We start from the raw sequence: 12,320 nt of genomic DNA, 5'->3' as shown, positions 1-12,320 counted from the left end.
GTTAGGAGGATAGCCTACTAGACAGAGTTACAAACTATAGTTGTGTTGAGTCACTTGACTATGCCTACAGTCTAACAGTTAGTGCTGTATATGAGGAATGACAACAAACAAATCCAATCAATGCCGGCAATTCATGCTGAGGTATATGTTCCTTTGTTAAATAAAATAACCTCTGAAATATCCTACTCATGGGTGGCCAAGCAGAAGAAGATCATCGCTCAGCCTTCAAATTGAAGTAGTGTTGCTTTCACCACATCCGCCCCAGCAAGTGTGTGATTAAGTATTGGTGTACATTTAATTTAGTTACACCTCGACAATAAGTCACACAGCCCGGGGGAAGAGGGTTAGGGTTTGTTGAATGGATAGGAAGGGGGTTTTTGGGAAAGGTTTGACATAGAAAAACAGTATGCATACATAGACAAACAAACGACAATCATTGAAGACTACCATATCCATATGTTAAGGGAGAAAAAGGCAATGCATGCATGATGAGAGACCCGGATTACATACACTTCTAATTCTTGTTCTGTTGTTCCGGCCTTAATACTTTAACACATAGCAAATAGAAATTTTAAATATTGGTAGGGAAGAAACGTAAACACAGAGCAAACCTAATGATGATAACAACCCCAAAAACACACTGTTGTAAAGATTGTATACAAGATACTAATCAACTTATTTAAAAGAAGGTAAAAGTGGATACTGTTACTGTCTTATTCCGGTCAAAAATGTGGACTGGATTTGCATCTCGGCATTCCTCTTGCTCCTCTCGTCCATCAATCTTGGGTGTGTCGCCTCGCCACTGCCCGGCTGGAAAAAAAAAGGTGATGGATTGGTAAGGTAATTAATATGCATTGTAATGTTTTACAAAGTTTAGGGCAAGGCCAGGCCTGTAATTGTAGATGGAAAACCAAAGGGGTTATTGAGAAAGAAAGTTAAAACAATTGCACAAGTGATGGTGTAGTGCAACAAGAACACTTTCCGAGGTGGCATGTATGCATCATCTCTACTCTAGTCTGTTTCCAGCATTGACCTTCAACAGTAACAGGGGAGAGCAGGCCCACAGTGCTTAGCATTAGCAAATCCTACGTTAACACTTTAGAGTCCTTTTTTTTTCTCTCAAAGAGTTGGACAAACGCAAAGCACATTATCTATTCCAAACATAGCATTTTACAGTTTAAGTTAGTAAAATCAATGCACTGCAGTCATCCCACCGCTACACTCTATTCAACTTCTACACAGACATTTGGGTCTGCTGTGGTTGTTGTTGACGTGTTTACCTTTAGGCTTTTCCGTTTTATGCCACTCCTGAAACATCCTCCTGACTTCATCATCATCTCTGATACTTTTACTGACTGACTGTGAAGATCGGCCTGCAGTATAAGTAAAATTTTTATGACACAACAAGAGTAGAAATATAAATATTACTGACTTGAGTCATTCTTTATTGTGTACAGAAAGATAGATTACTACTAGTACACTTTGACATCACTTTGTGCACAACAAACAAACAACGCAAACACAAAGACCAATAGCTCAGAGTCAGGTGTCCAATGCATGCCATTAATTGTCATCATTCATTACCTGTTCCTTCTCATCTTAAGTTAACGGGGCATCTCTTTCGCCATCATCATGATGGACGGTGCTGTTGTGTCACAGTCATTTGCATTGCGCAGATTGAGTGAGTCCCCTTCCTGTATTGAATTAAAATCAATGTATCACCAAGATGCAGGAGAAGTACAAAATTCTTATTTGCAAGAAGGGGAAAATTAGTGTGTTCTGTAGAAAATTGATTAGTGGCAGTGCACAATTACATAAATTCATGCGCAACAAACACAACAAAATCTACATCATTCAGTCTGCGACTCTGCGGCCAATGCATGGCATCAATCATTACCTGTTCCTTCTCATCTTAAGTTAACGGGCCGTCTATTTCGCCATCATCATCATCATGGACGGTGCTGTTGTGTCACAGTGATACGCATTGCGCAGATTGAGTGAGTCCCCTTCCTGTATTGAATTAAAAGCAATGTATCACCAAGATGCAGGAGAAGTACAAATTTCTTATTTGCAAGAAGGGGAAAATTAGTGTGTTCTGTAGAAAGTTGATTAGTGGCAGTTCACAATTACATAAATTCATGCGCAACAAACACAACAAAATCTACATCATTCAGTCTGCGACTCTGCGGCCAATGCATGGCATCAATCATTACCGGTTCCTTCTCATCTTAAGTTAACGGGCCATCTATTTCGCCATCATCATCATCATGGACGGTGCTGTTGTGTCACAGTCATACGCATTGCGCTGATTGAGTGAGTCCCCTTCCTGTATTGAATTAAAAGCAATGTATCACCAAGATGCAGGAGAAGTACAAATTTCTGATTTGCAAGAAGGGGAAAATTAGTGTGTTCTGTAGAAAGTTGATTAGTGGCAGTGCACAATTACATAAATTAATGCGCAACAAACACAACAAAATCTACATCATTCAGTCTGCGACTCTGCGGCCAATGCATGGCATCAATCATTACCTGTTTCATCTTATTTTCAGTTAATGGCCAGTCTCTCTCGGCTCTGAAAGGAGGATAGCTATAGTAGTCATCTGATTCATGGTCCACTTGTTTTGGAAGGACGAGGAAAGTTTGAATTTGTTGTTACCATCATCCAATCATCATTCATGAGGGAAATGGAATTGAGCAGGAGATTCAGTATGATCGAGCGGAGGAGCTGGATTCGGAGGACTGTACTGTCAAATGGCAGACACCTGAAACTTGTATCTTAAATTAGAAGAGCAGAAGACGGTGATAATGGATTTGTTGCAATTCACAAGTTTATAACCGGAACGACAGACACATAAACAAAGGGGGAAAAAAGGGAGGAAGACAGTAAGTGCGAGCCTAATTGTCAGGGAAATATAGCTCGTCCTCAAACTCTGGGGGTTCTTCCAGTAGTAGGTAATCATCTGACACAATACTTCCGTCACCTGAGCCGCTGTCCTCATCTTCCTCTGTTGATTCATGTATTGTGTAATTTGGTGGTATGAAGTGCTGATTCATTTTGATCATTGTTAACCTCTCCACGTTTTTTGGAGATAGACTGGTCCTTCTCAATGTTACAATGGAACCAGCAGCACTGAAAACACGTTCGGAAGAGACATTTGTGACAGGGCAAGCCAGATAGCTTATCCCCAGCCTGCTGAGCTGTGGCCATTCAGACCTTTTTCTATACCAATACTGCAATGGGTTTTGATCAATGTACACCTCTGTTGGGTCATCCAGATAGGCCTGGACCATCCGCTCAATGTTCAGGGTTGCTGCTGGTAAGCTTTTGTGCTGTTTTTTCTGTGCATCAGCACTGTGCTTACAAAGGCCCATCTTTACATACCAATCCTGTAATGGTTGTACTCGGCCTAATGATCCAGTTATTGTTTCTGTAGTCGATAGTGATGGTGAGTGTTGTGATTGTGACTCTGAGCCAACCGCACTGCCCTCAGCCGACGAAGTTGCACTTGATTCTGCATGGCCTGCTTCAGTATCAGTACTTGTTGTGGGTTGATGTGGAGGGCTTTTAATTAGCAGCCCTTCGTTTTCAAACTTAATGGCTGCTTCAGCTATACAACTTTTATAGCGGGCAACATCATTGTCGGAAAAAGGAAGGAATGTCTTCACTAGTCCTAATTTTGCACGTGGATCCAGAATTGTGGCACAAATGTAATGTTCTTGTGACAAAATTTTATTTTGTATCCTTACATTTTCAGTTAAGCGCCTGGATAAGCTCTCCACCAAGTCATGGGCTTGCCTTCTGTCCTCTACACCTTTGTAGGATTCAGACACATTATTCAGCTCATGCTCTAGCATTTGCAACAATGGGATAGCTTGGCCCATTGTACAGTCCTCCTTGCTGACTTCACGTGTGAAGACCTCAAAAGGAGACAGCATCTCAGTCAGGCATTTAATTAGGGTCCATTGCTCCCTCTGAAGGGTCATGCCTTTACACTAGCAGCATCCCTGCTTCTGTACCAGACATATTCATGGAGGGACCTGTGCTGTTCGTACAGACGATCAAGCATGTAATACATTGAGTTCCAACGTGTTGCCACCTCCTGGATGAGTGCCTTGACTGGCATCCTAAATTCACGTTGGATGATCCTCAGCTGCTTCCGAGCTTTAAAAGAATGGCTGAAATGAGTGCATATTCTTCGGCCGATGGCCAGTAAATTGCTGACTATGGGTTCTTTTTTCAGAAAGTCTTGCACTATAATGTTTATGCAGTGTGCCAAACACTGAACCCTGAAATAGGAACCAAGTTCCATGGCCTTAAGTACATTACTGCCATTGTCTGTGGCAACAAAACCAATACCAATACCAAAACCTTGGTGCGAAACTCTTCTAAAATGTTTTCAGCCATATGAGATTTCTCCATGGCGAACATGGCTACAGTTGCATGTTTCCGAGTACCTTAAAAAATCGCAGCTGTGTCAACAAGACCTCGTGCTGATAGTTTATCTCTAACCCCCACAAAAGAGATCCAGTTTGCAGTGATGCACATGTAATCTGTGGCTTGGCAACTGCTCCACATGTCTGTTGTCAGGTGGATATTGTGCACAGCACTCTGCTGCAAACCTTGACCAACCAATTCCAGCACATCATGATGTAGTGCCGGAACAGCAATTCTTGCGAAATAGGACCGGCTGGGAACTTTCCATTTCGGGCAGATGGCAGACACAAATTCAAGGAAACCCACCCCTTCCACAAATGAAAAAGGAAGAACGTCCAGCGCTAACAGTTTAGCCTGCTTCGCATTGTACAATCGTGCCATTGGGTGGTTGCGTTGGAACTGCCCCTCCAACCTAAACATGATCTCAATGGTAAACTGGCTTACTTTCCTTAGTGGTGCTGTTTTCATTAACCCACTACGGCTCAACGACACAGATTGTCTCATTGAGGTACTTGCCGGTCGCCTTGGTGTCTCACCCAGACCCTGAGTATGGCTCTTACAGTGGTGCCACTCTGATGTTACTGAGGAGGATGTGGGCGTTCCCACTGCACGACTGGGGACAGGGCTAGAAATGCCTCCTTCTTCTTCACCTTCCACCACAATAATATCGCTCCCTGATTCATCCTGACCAACTGCAATGGGTTGAGTTTTTCTACTTTCTTTTAACGTAAGTAGTTGATCCTCCCACACAATACTGTGGTGTATTTTTAGATGACTTGCTTGTCCTCCGGTACCATAGTTTGTACCAGGCTTACCACGCCGAACACCTTGCCGACAAATTGAGCATATAGCAACGTTCTCCTCTTTGGCGCTAACAGAAAAGAAGTCCCAAACTGGGGAGGAGAACTTTCTGGCACTGCTGGATGTGCCACTTTCAACACCAGATGAACTTGAGGGGATGCTTGAAAATATGTGACCCTGTGCACCGACACTGTGACTTTTACTATCACTACCTACTGAGATGGTTGAGCTGGATGTAGGTCCCTGCCGGGCCTTGGAAAATATGGCAGCTGGAGGTAGTGGTGGTGTAACCTGTGTTGGTGAGATCCGTGCTACATCCCGCTCAGTAGCAGCCTTTCTGGATAGGGTGAGAATGTCGGTCTCCAATCCTTTTGGGGCGGGAGTAATGTGCGTGATGACTGGCTCGTCTTCATCAACATCATCACCCCCCTCTTCTACATCTACCTCCATAACTCTAAGTTTTTTCTTGGACCTTCCTTTTCAGAAGCATTGTCTTGTGGCGTATATCACACTCAGACCGAGCTGGTGGGACCCAAGTGTCATCACGATCCTCAGAAGCGGGGCTTGAAGAAGAAGATGATGGACTAAGCCTCCTTTTCCTTGCTGGTGGTCTGGAAGACAATAGATCTTCTTTCACAGTGGTTTGACTTTGCTCCACTTTGTCTGCAGGAAGCTCGATTTCCTGAAATGCCCCTTCCTCAGGAGCAACAACTACTATGGTGGGCTGTTGCGGCGGCTGCTGCTGTTTTTGTTGCGGCGGCTGCTGCTGTTCTTGTTGCGGCGGCTGCTGCTGTTCTTATTGCGGCGGCTGCTGCTGTTGTTCTTGTTGCGGCGGCTGCTGCTGTTCTTGTTGCATCGGCTGCTGCTGCTGTTCTTGTTGCGGCGGCTGCTGCTGTTCTTGTTGCGGCGGCTTGACACTGATCTGCTGAGTTTGCGCCTGCGTTGAACTTGATTGTGTACTACTTTGCGGTAATGACATTTCTTCAACATCGAAGCTCGTTAGTAGACTGGCTACCTCTGCGACACTAAAGCCCTTGGGCCTAGGTTGGTGGGGTTGGACCGCTGTGCTGCTCCCAGCTTGGTTCCCGGACAACGCTTTGGTGCCAAAAAAAACATTGGCCGGCACACCACCAGTCGTGGTTAATGGCACTTCCTTTTTCTGTTCCTTCTTCTCACCGGCAACTTTCTTGGTACTGGACCTGGTACCTTTCTTTGGGGCCATCTTCTTCAGATGTCAGGCAGGATGCAGATGCACAACAAGTTCTGGTCACACGTGGACGTGATGCGCAGCAGGACTTCTGTCTGGCTGGCAGTACAACGGGTAGCCGGGTGATGCTGATGACACCTCCTACTCTGTCTTTTGTGAACCTAAAACAGGACAGGAGAAGAACATCAGTGAAATGTTGCATTTGTTGTTGTGGTTCAGTTACTTAGTACTGTACTAGTGCAAACAAAAGATAGTCTAGCCATTTATGACTTTTTTTTTTAACTAGAGCTATGTTATACTACTGTGTACAGCCACACACTACACTCTCAGGAAGGATAGGAAAGTTAATAATAACCACCAAATAAAAATGTAATGAAAGTGGGGTGGACCATTAAATTATTTGAGCATCTCAGCATCCATGGAGCTGCTCCTGGCAAAGGGGTGGATGGATGGAAGCAGTAAGCCAAATAGCCAATAGGAAAACCATGCAGGCCTATGGCAAAATCAGGACACTAATAACTCACAGTCCAAACACCAAAAAAGGCCACCACCCACATGGACACTCACAAATTACAAACAAGCCGGGGGCCTGGGGAACACCAGGAGCTGACAAAAGGCCTATAAAAGCCAGGTAAAGGATGCATGCTAAAGCACACTGCTCTGCCTTTTTAATGCAACAAAATGGAAATACGAACATTCACAGGCCCCAAAAAGGTCTGCAGGGTGCATGCATTGCACACCAACACACCAGACACATACAACAAAACACAAAAGCATGTCTTTAAGACAACCAACATTAGAAAGGCCACCCCAAAAAACACACTTCCCCAACTCAATCCAATGCCATCCATGCCCTAAATGATGTCTAAATTCAACAGATCAGACAGAAAACACTGGATTAATAAAGCTGTGGCTACCTGCTCTGATCCTGGTGGATGAACAAGCAGGCCTGTTGGCAGACAAGGCAAGGCAAGCTTGCAGGCCTAGGTTTCAACATGGCCACCAGCCACATGGCCAGGCCCAACAACATCACAAAGGCCACCCCCAAAAAACACACTTCCCCAACTCAATCCAATGCCATCCATGCCCTAAATGATGTCTAAATTCAACAGATCACACAGAAAACACTTGATTAATAAAGCTGTGGCTACCTGCTCTGATCCTGGTGGATGAAAAAGCAGGCCTGTTGGCAGACAAGGCCAGGCAAGCTTGCAGGCCTAGGCTTCAAAATGGCCACCAGCCACATGGCCAGGCCTAACAACATCACAAAGGCCACCCCCAAAAAACATACTTCCCCAACTCAATCCAATGCCATCCATGCTCTAAATGATGTCTAAATTCAACAGATCACACAGAAAACACTTGATTAATAAAGCTGTGGCTACCTGCTCTGATCCTGGTGGATGAAAAAGCAGGCCTGTTGGCAGACAAGGCCGGGCAAGCTTGCAGGCCTAGGCTTCAAAATGGCCACCAGCCACATTGCCAGGCCCAACAACATCACAAAGGCCACCCCCAAAAAACACACTTCCCCAACTCAATCCAATGCCATCCATGCCCTAAATGATGTCTAAATTCAACAGATCACACAGAAAACACTTGATTAATAAAGCTGTAGCTACCTGCTCTGATCCTGGTGGATGAAAAAGCAGGCCTGTTGGCAGACAAGGCCAGGCAAGCTTGCAGGCCTAGGCTTCAAAATGGCCACCAGCCACATGGCCAGGCCCAACAACATCACAAAGGCCACCCCCAAAAAACACACTTCCCCAACTCAATCCAATGCCATCCATGCTCTAAATGATGTCTAAATTCAACAGATCACACAGAAAACACTTGATTAATAAAGCTGTGGCTACCTGCTCTGATCCTGGTGGATGAAAAAGCAGGCCTGTTGGCAGACAAGGCCAGGCAAGTTTGCAGGCCTAGGCTTCAAAATGGCCACCAGCCACATGGCCAGGCCCAACAACATCACAAAGGCCACCCCCAAAAAACACACTTCCCCAACTCAATCCAATGCCATCCATGCCCTAAATGATGTCTAAATTCAACAGATCACACAGAAAACACTGGATTAATAAAGTTGTGGCTACCTGCTCTGATCCTGGTGGATGAAAAAGCAGGCCTGTTGGCAGACAAGGCCAGGCAAGCTTGCAGGCCTAGGCTTCAAAATGGCCACCAGCCACATGGCCAGGCCCAACAACATCACAAAGGCCACCACCAAAAAACACACTTCCCCAACTCAATCCAATGCCATCCATGCCCTAAATGATGTCTAAATTTAACAGATCACACAGAAAATACTGGAATAATAAAGCTGTGGCTACCTGCTCTGATCCTGGTGGATGAAAAAGCAGGCCTGTTGGCAGACAAGGCCAGGCAAGCTTGCAGGCCTAGGCTTCAAAATGGCCACCAGCCACATGGCCAGGCCCAACAACATCACAAAGGCCACCCCTAAAAAACACACTTCCCCAACTCAATCCAATGCCATCCATGCCCTAAATGATGTCTAAATTCAACAGATCACACAGAAAACACTTGATTAATAAAGCTGTGGCTACCTGCTCTGATCCTGGTGGATGAAAAAGCAGGCCTGTTGGCAGACAAGGCCAGGCAAGCTTGCAGGCCTAGGCTTCAAAATGGCCACCAGCCACATGGCCAGGCCCAACAACATCACAAAGGCCACCCCCAAAAAACACACTTCCCCAACTCAATCCAATGCCATCCATGCCCTAAATGATGTCTAAATTCAACAGATCACACAGAAAACACTTGAATGATAAAGCTGTGGCTACCTGCTCTGATCCTGGTGGATGAAAAAGCAGGCCTGTTGGCAGACAAGGCCAGGCAAGCTTGCAGGCCTAGGTTTCAAAATGGCCACCAGCCACATGGCCGGGGAACACCCATCGCAACGCATGCGTCGCATCGCATGCGCTTACATCGCATGCCATCACAACGCACGCGACGTTACGCCGCGTGCGTTCACTACGCACGACGTTCCATTGCGGGTGCCATTGCATCGCGGGCGCTGTTAGAACGCAGGCGCGGGTACACGGGCGGCAGGGGAGACAACGTTGGAACCAGGTAAGGTCGACGCTGTTTTAGGGTTTAGGGTAGTTTATGGGTAGTGCAGTGGAGGGGGGGGGGTTTAGGTTTTAGGGCTTAGGGTTAATTGTTGTATATGGGAGTGTTTTAGGCTTTAGGGTTAGGGCTTAGGGTTAGGAGGCGTGTATGCTAGTGTTTTAGGCTTTAGGGTTAGGGCTTAGGGTTAGGGGGCGTATAGGCTAGTGTTTTAGGCTTTTGGGTTAGGGCTTAGGGTTAGGGGGCGTGTATGTACGTGTTTTAGGCTTTAGGGTTAGGGCTTAGGGTTTATGTTAGTGTACGGTACTGTTTTGCCGTGAGTGTCGGGCGGAGTGCTGGAATGCGCGGTCTTGGTGTGCGTTGTAAATGTCTTTTGCATGCGTGTGAAGGCATTGTGCGATGTTGTGGTTTGCGTGGTGAATGCATGCTATGTAACGGTGTGTGCGATGTAATGAATGCGATGTAGTGGTGTGCGTTGTGTTTGTTTGCGTTGAATCGTCATACATCCACATGGCCAGGCCCAACACATCACAAAGGCCACCCCCAAAAAAACACACTTCCCCAACTCAATCCAATGCCATCCATGCCCTAAATGATGTCTAAATTCAACAGATCACACAGAAAACACTGGATTAATAAAGCTGTGGCTACCTGCTCTGATACTGGTGGATGAAAAAGCAGGCCTGTTGGCAGACAAGGCCAGGCAAGCTTGCAGGCCTAGGCTTCAAAATGGCCACCAGCCACATGGCCAGGCCCAACAACATCACAAAGGCCACCCCCAAAAACACACTTCCCCAACTCAATCCAATGCCATCCATACCCTAAATGATGTCTAAATTCAACAGATCAGACAGAAAACACTGGATTAATAAAGCTGTGGCTACCTGCTCTGATCCTGGTGGATGAAAAAGCAGGCCTGTTGGCAGACAAGGCCAGGCAAGCTTGCAGGCCTAGGCTTCAAAATGGCCACCAGCCACATGGCCAGGCCCCACAACATCACAAAGGCCACCCCCAAAAAACACACTTCCCCAACTCAATCCAATGCCATCCATGCCCTAAATGATGTCTAAATTCAACAGATCACACAGAAAACACTGGATTAATAAAGCTGTGGATACCTGCTCTGATCCTGGTGGATGAAAAAGCAGGCCTGTTGGCAGACAAGTCCAGGCAAGCTTGCAGGCCTAGGCTTCAAAATGGCCACCAGCCACATGGCCAGACCCAACAACATCACAAAGGCCACCCCCAAAAAACACACTTCCCCAACTCAATCCAATGCCATCCATGCCCTAAATGTGCTTGAAAATGAAATACATTCAAAAAACAACAAAAGGAACAGTTGCTTCATCATGCACACACCCATGAGGCCATGCCATGCCCATGGCTAGCTCGGGCCTACTACTACTACCCACAAAATTTAAAAAACAAAAAAAGGAATGATGATAATTATCAAAAATAAATTGTAGTTACAACAACTGCAATGCCCACAATCAAACAGACACAACAACCACTTACTTGTAAAATATCCTATTCCAAAAATCCTCAAATCCAATTGCAATGATGCAGCAGACAAAAAGAGTGCTCTTTCCAGCTCCAAATCCAAAGGCAGAATGAGCAGGAGATGGACAAAGCACTGGGAGGAGCCTGCTGGACAGGAACAGGAAGTTGGAGATTCTGTGTCACTTCCTCCCTCTCTCCACCTTTTAAAAAAAGGACTCCTTGCACAAAAAAGGACAGCCAAATGTCAATGTAAGGAGTTGTTTTCATCCAAAATCATCATTTGCAGAAGGTTTCATGCTGCTAGAGCTGATATTCCTCTCCAAATTGAAAATTTTACATGTTCGCGTTCTCGAGCTTCACATTACTTCCGCCGGCGTGTCGAAAATGACATGATCGCGTTCTCTTTGTCCCTGTCGCGTTGGATATGACGTGTTCGGGGTCTCTTTCGCCTGTTCGCGTTCGATTAGACGTGCCCACGTCCTCACCGTCTCGCTCACGATGTAGAATGACGTGTTCGAGATCTCAATCTTCTCATACTCGCGGGGTCAAGAAAGACGTGATCACGCGACAAGTGACGTGATCGCTCGACAAATGACGTCAATGCGGCCGCGAACTGTCGCGAGACAGCGCAAAATGGCTACCAACAATCCAACCTCTCGTGGAGAACGCAACCGGGTCTGGAAAACTTGTCGACGAACGCGGGGATTCAGGTAAGGCGATCGCGCGCACGCTAGAATGTATTATTTTATAGCGAGAGCAAGAAACAAATTATCGCTAAGCTGCGGAATGCGGAAATTTTGAAATTTTCGCACTTTCCGCGGAACGCGAAAATGCCAAAATATCGCAATTTCCGCGAACGGAACGGAATTTTGGCCCAGGCCTAATTATCTACTGGCGGTCGCCAGTAGATAGTTATAGTTAGGACCGTGTTTCCATAGGAAATCTGAAAATTCAATTTGGAATAACTTTGGCGCCGATTGACGAATCCTCACGAAAAATAGGTGGGGCGCTCCGCTCCGCTCCGCTCCGACCCTGAAAGTCTTGGGGGATTCGTCAAGCGGGGGCTGAGAAAAAAGGGGGGTCCCAAAACACGTTTTCCCCATGCATTTTTCCATAGGGACCTTTAGTCCAAGGTACAGCCCGAACGGCTGAACAGAATTACTTGAAATTTGCCAGAGAGGTAGTCCTCAGGTCAGGGATGTGCCGTTTGCCAGTCAGTCAGTCAGTCAGTCAAAAAGCTTTATTTCGATAAAAAATTGTATCAAAAAAGCATAAACATACAGACATAAAAGGTACAATTCA

This window comes from Triturus cristatus, chromosome 11, assembly GCF_964204655.1.
Source record: "Triturus cristatus chromosome 11, aTriCri1.1, whole genome shotgun sequence".
Taxonomy (NCBI): domain Eukaryota; kingdom Metazoa; phylum Chordata; class Amphibia; order Caudata; family Salamandridae; genus Triturus; species Triturus cristatus.
Note: the sequence above shows the minus strand (reverse complement) of the source record.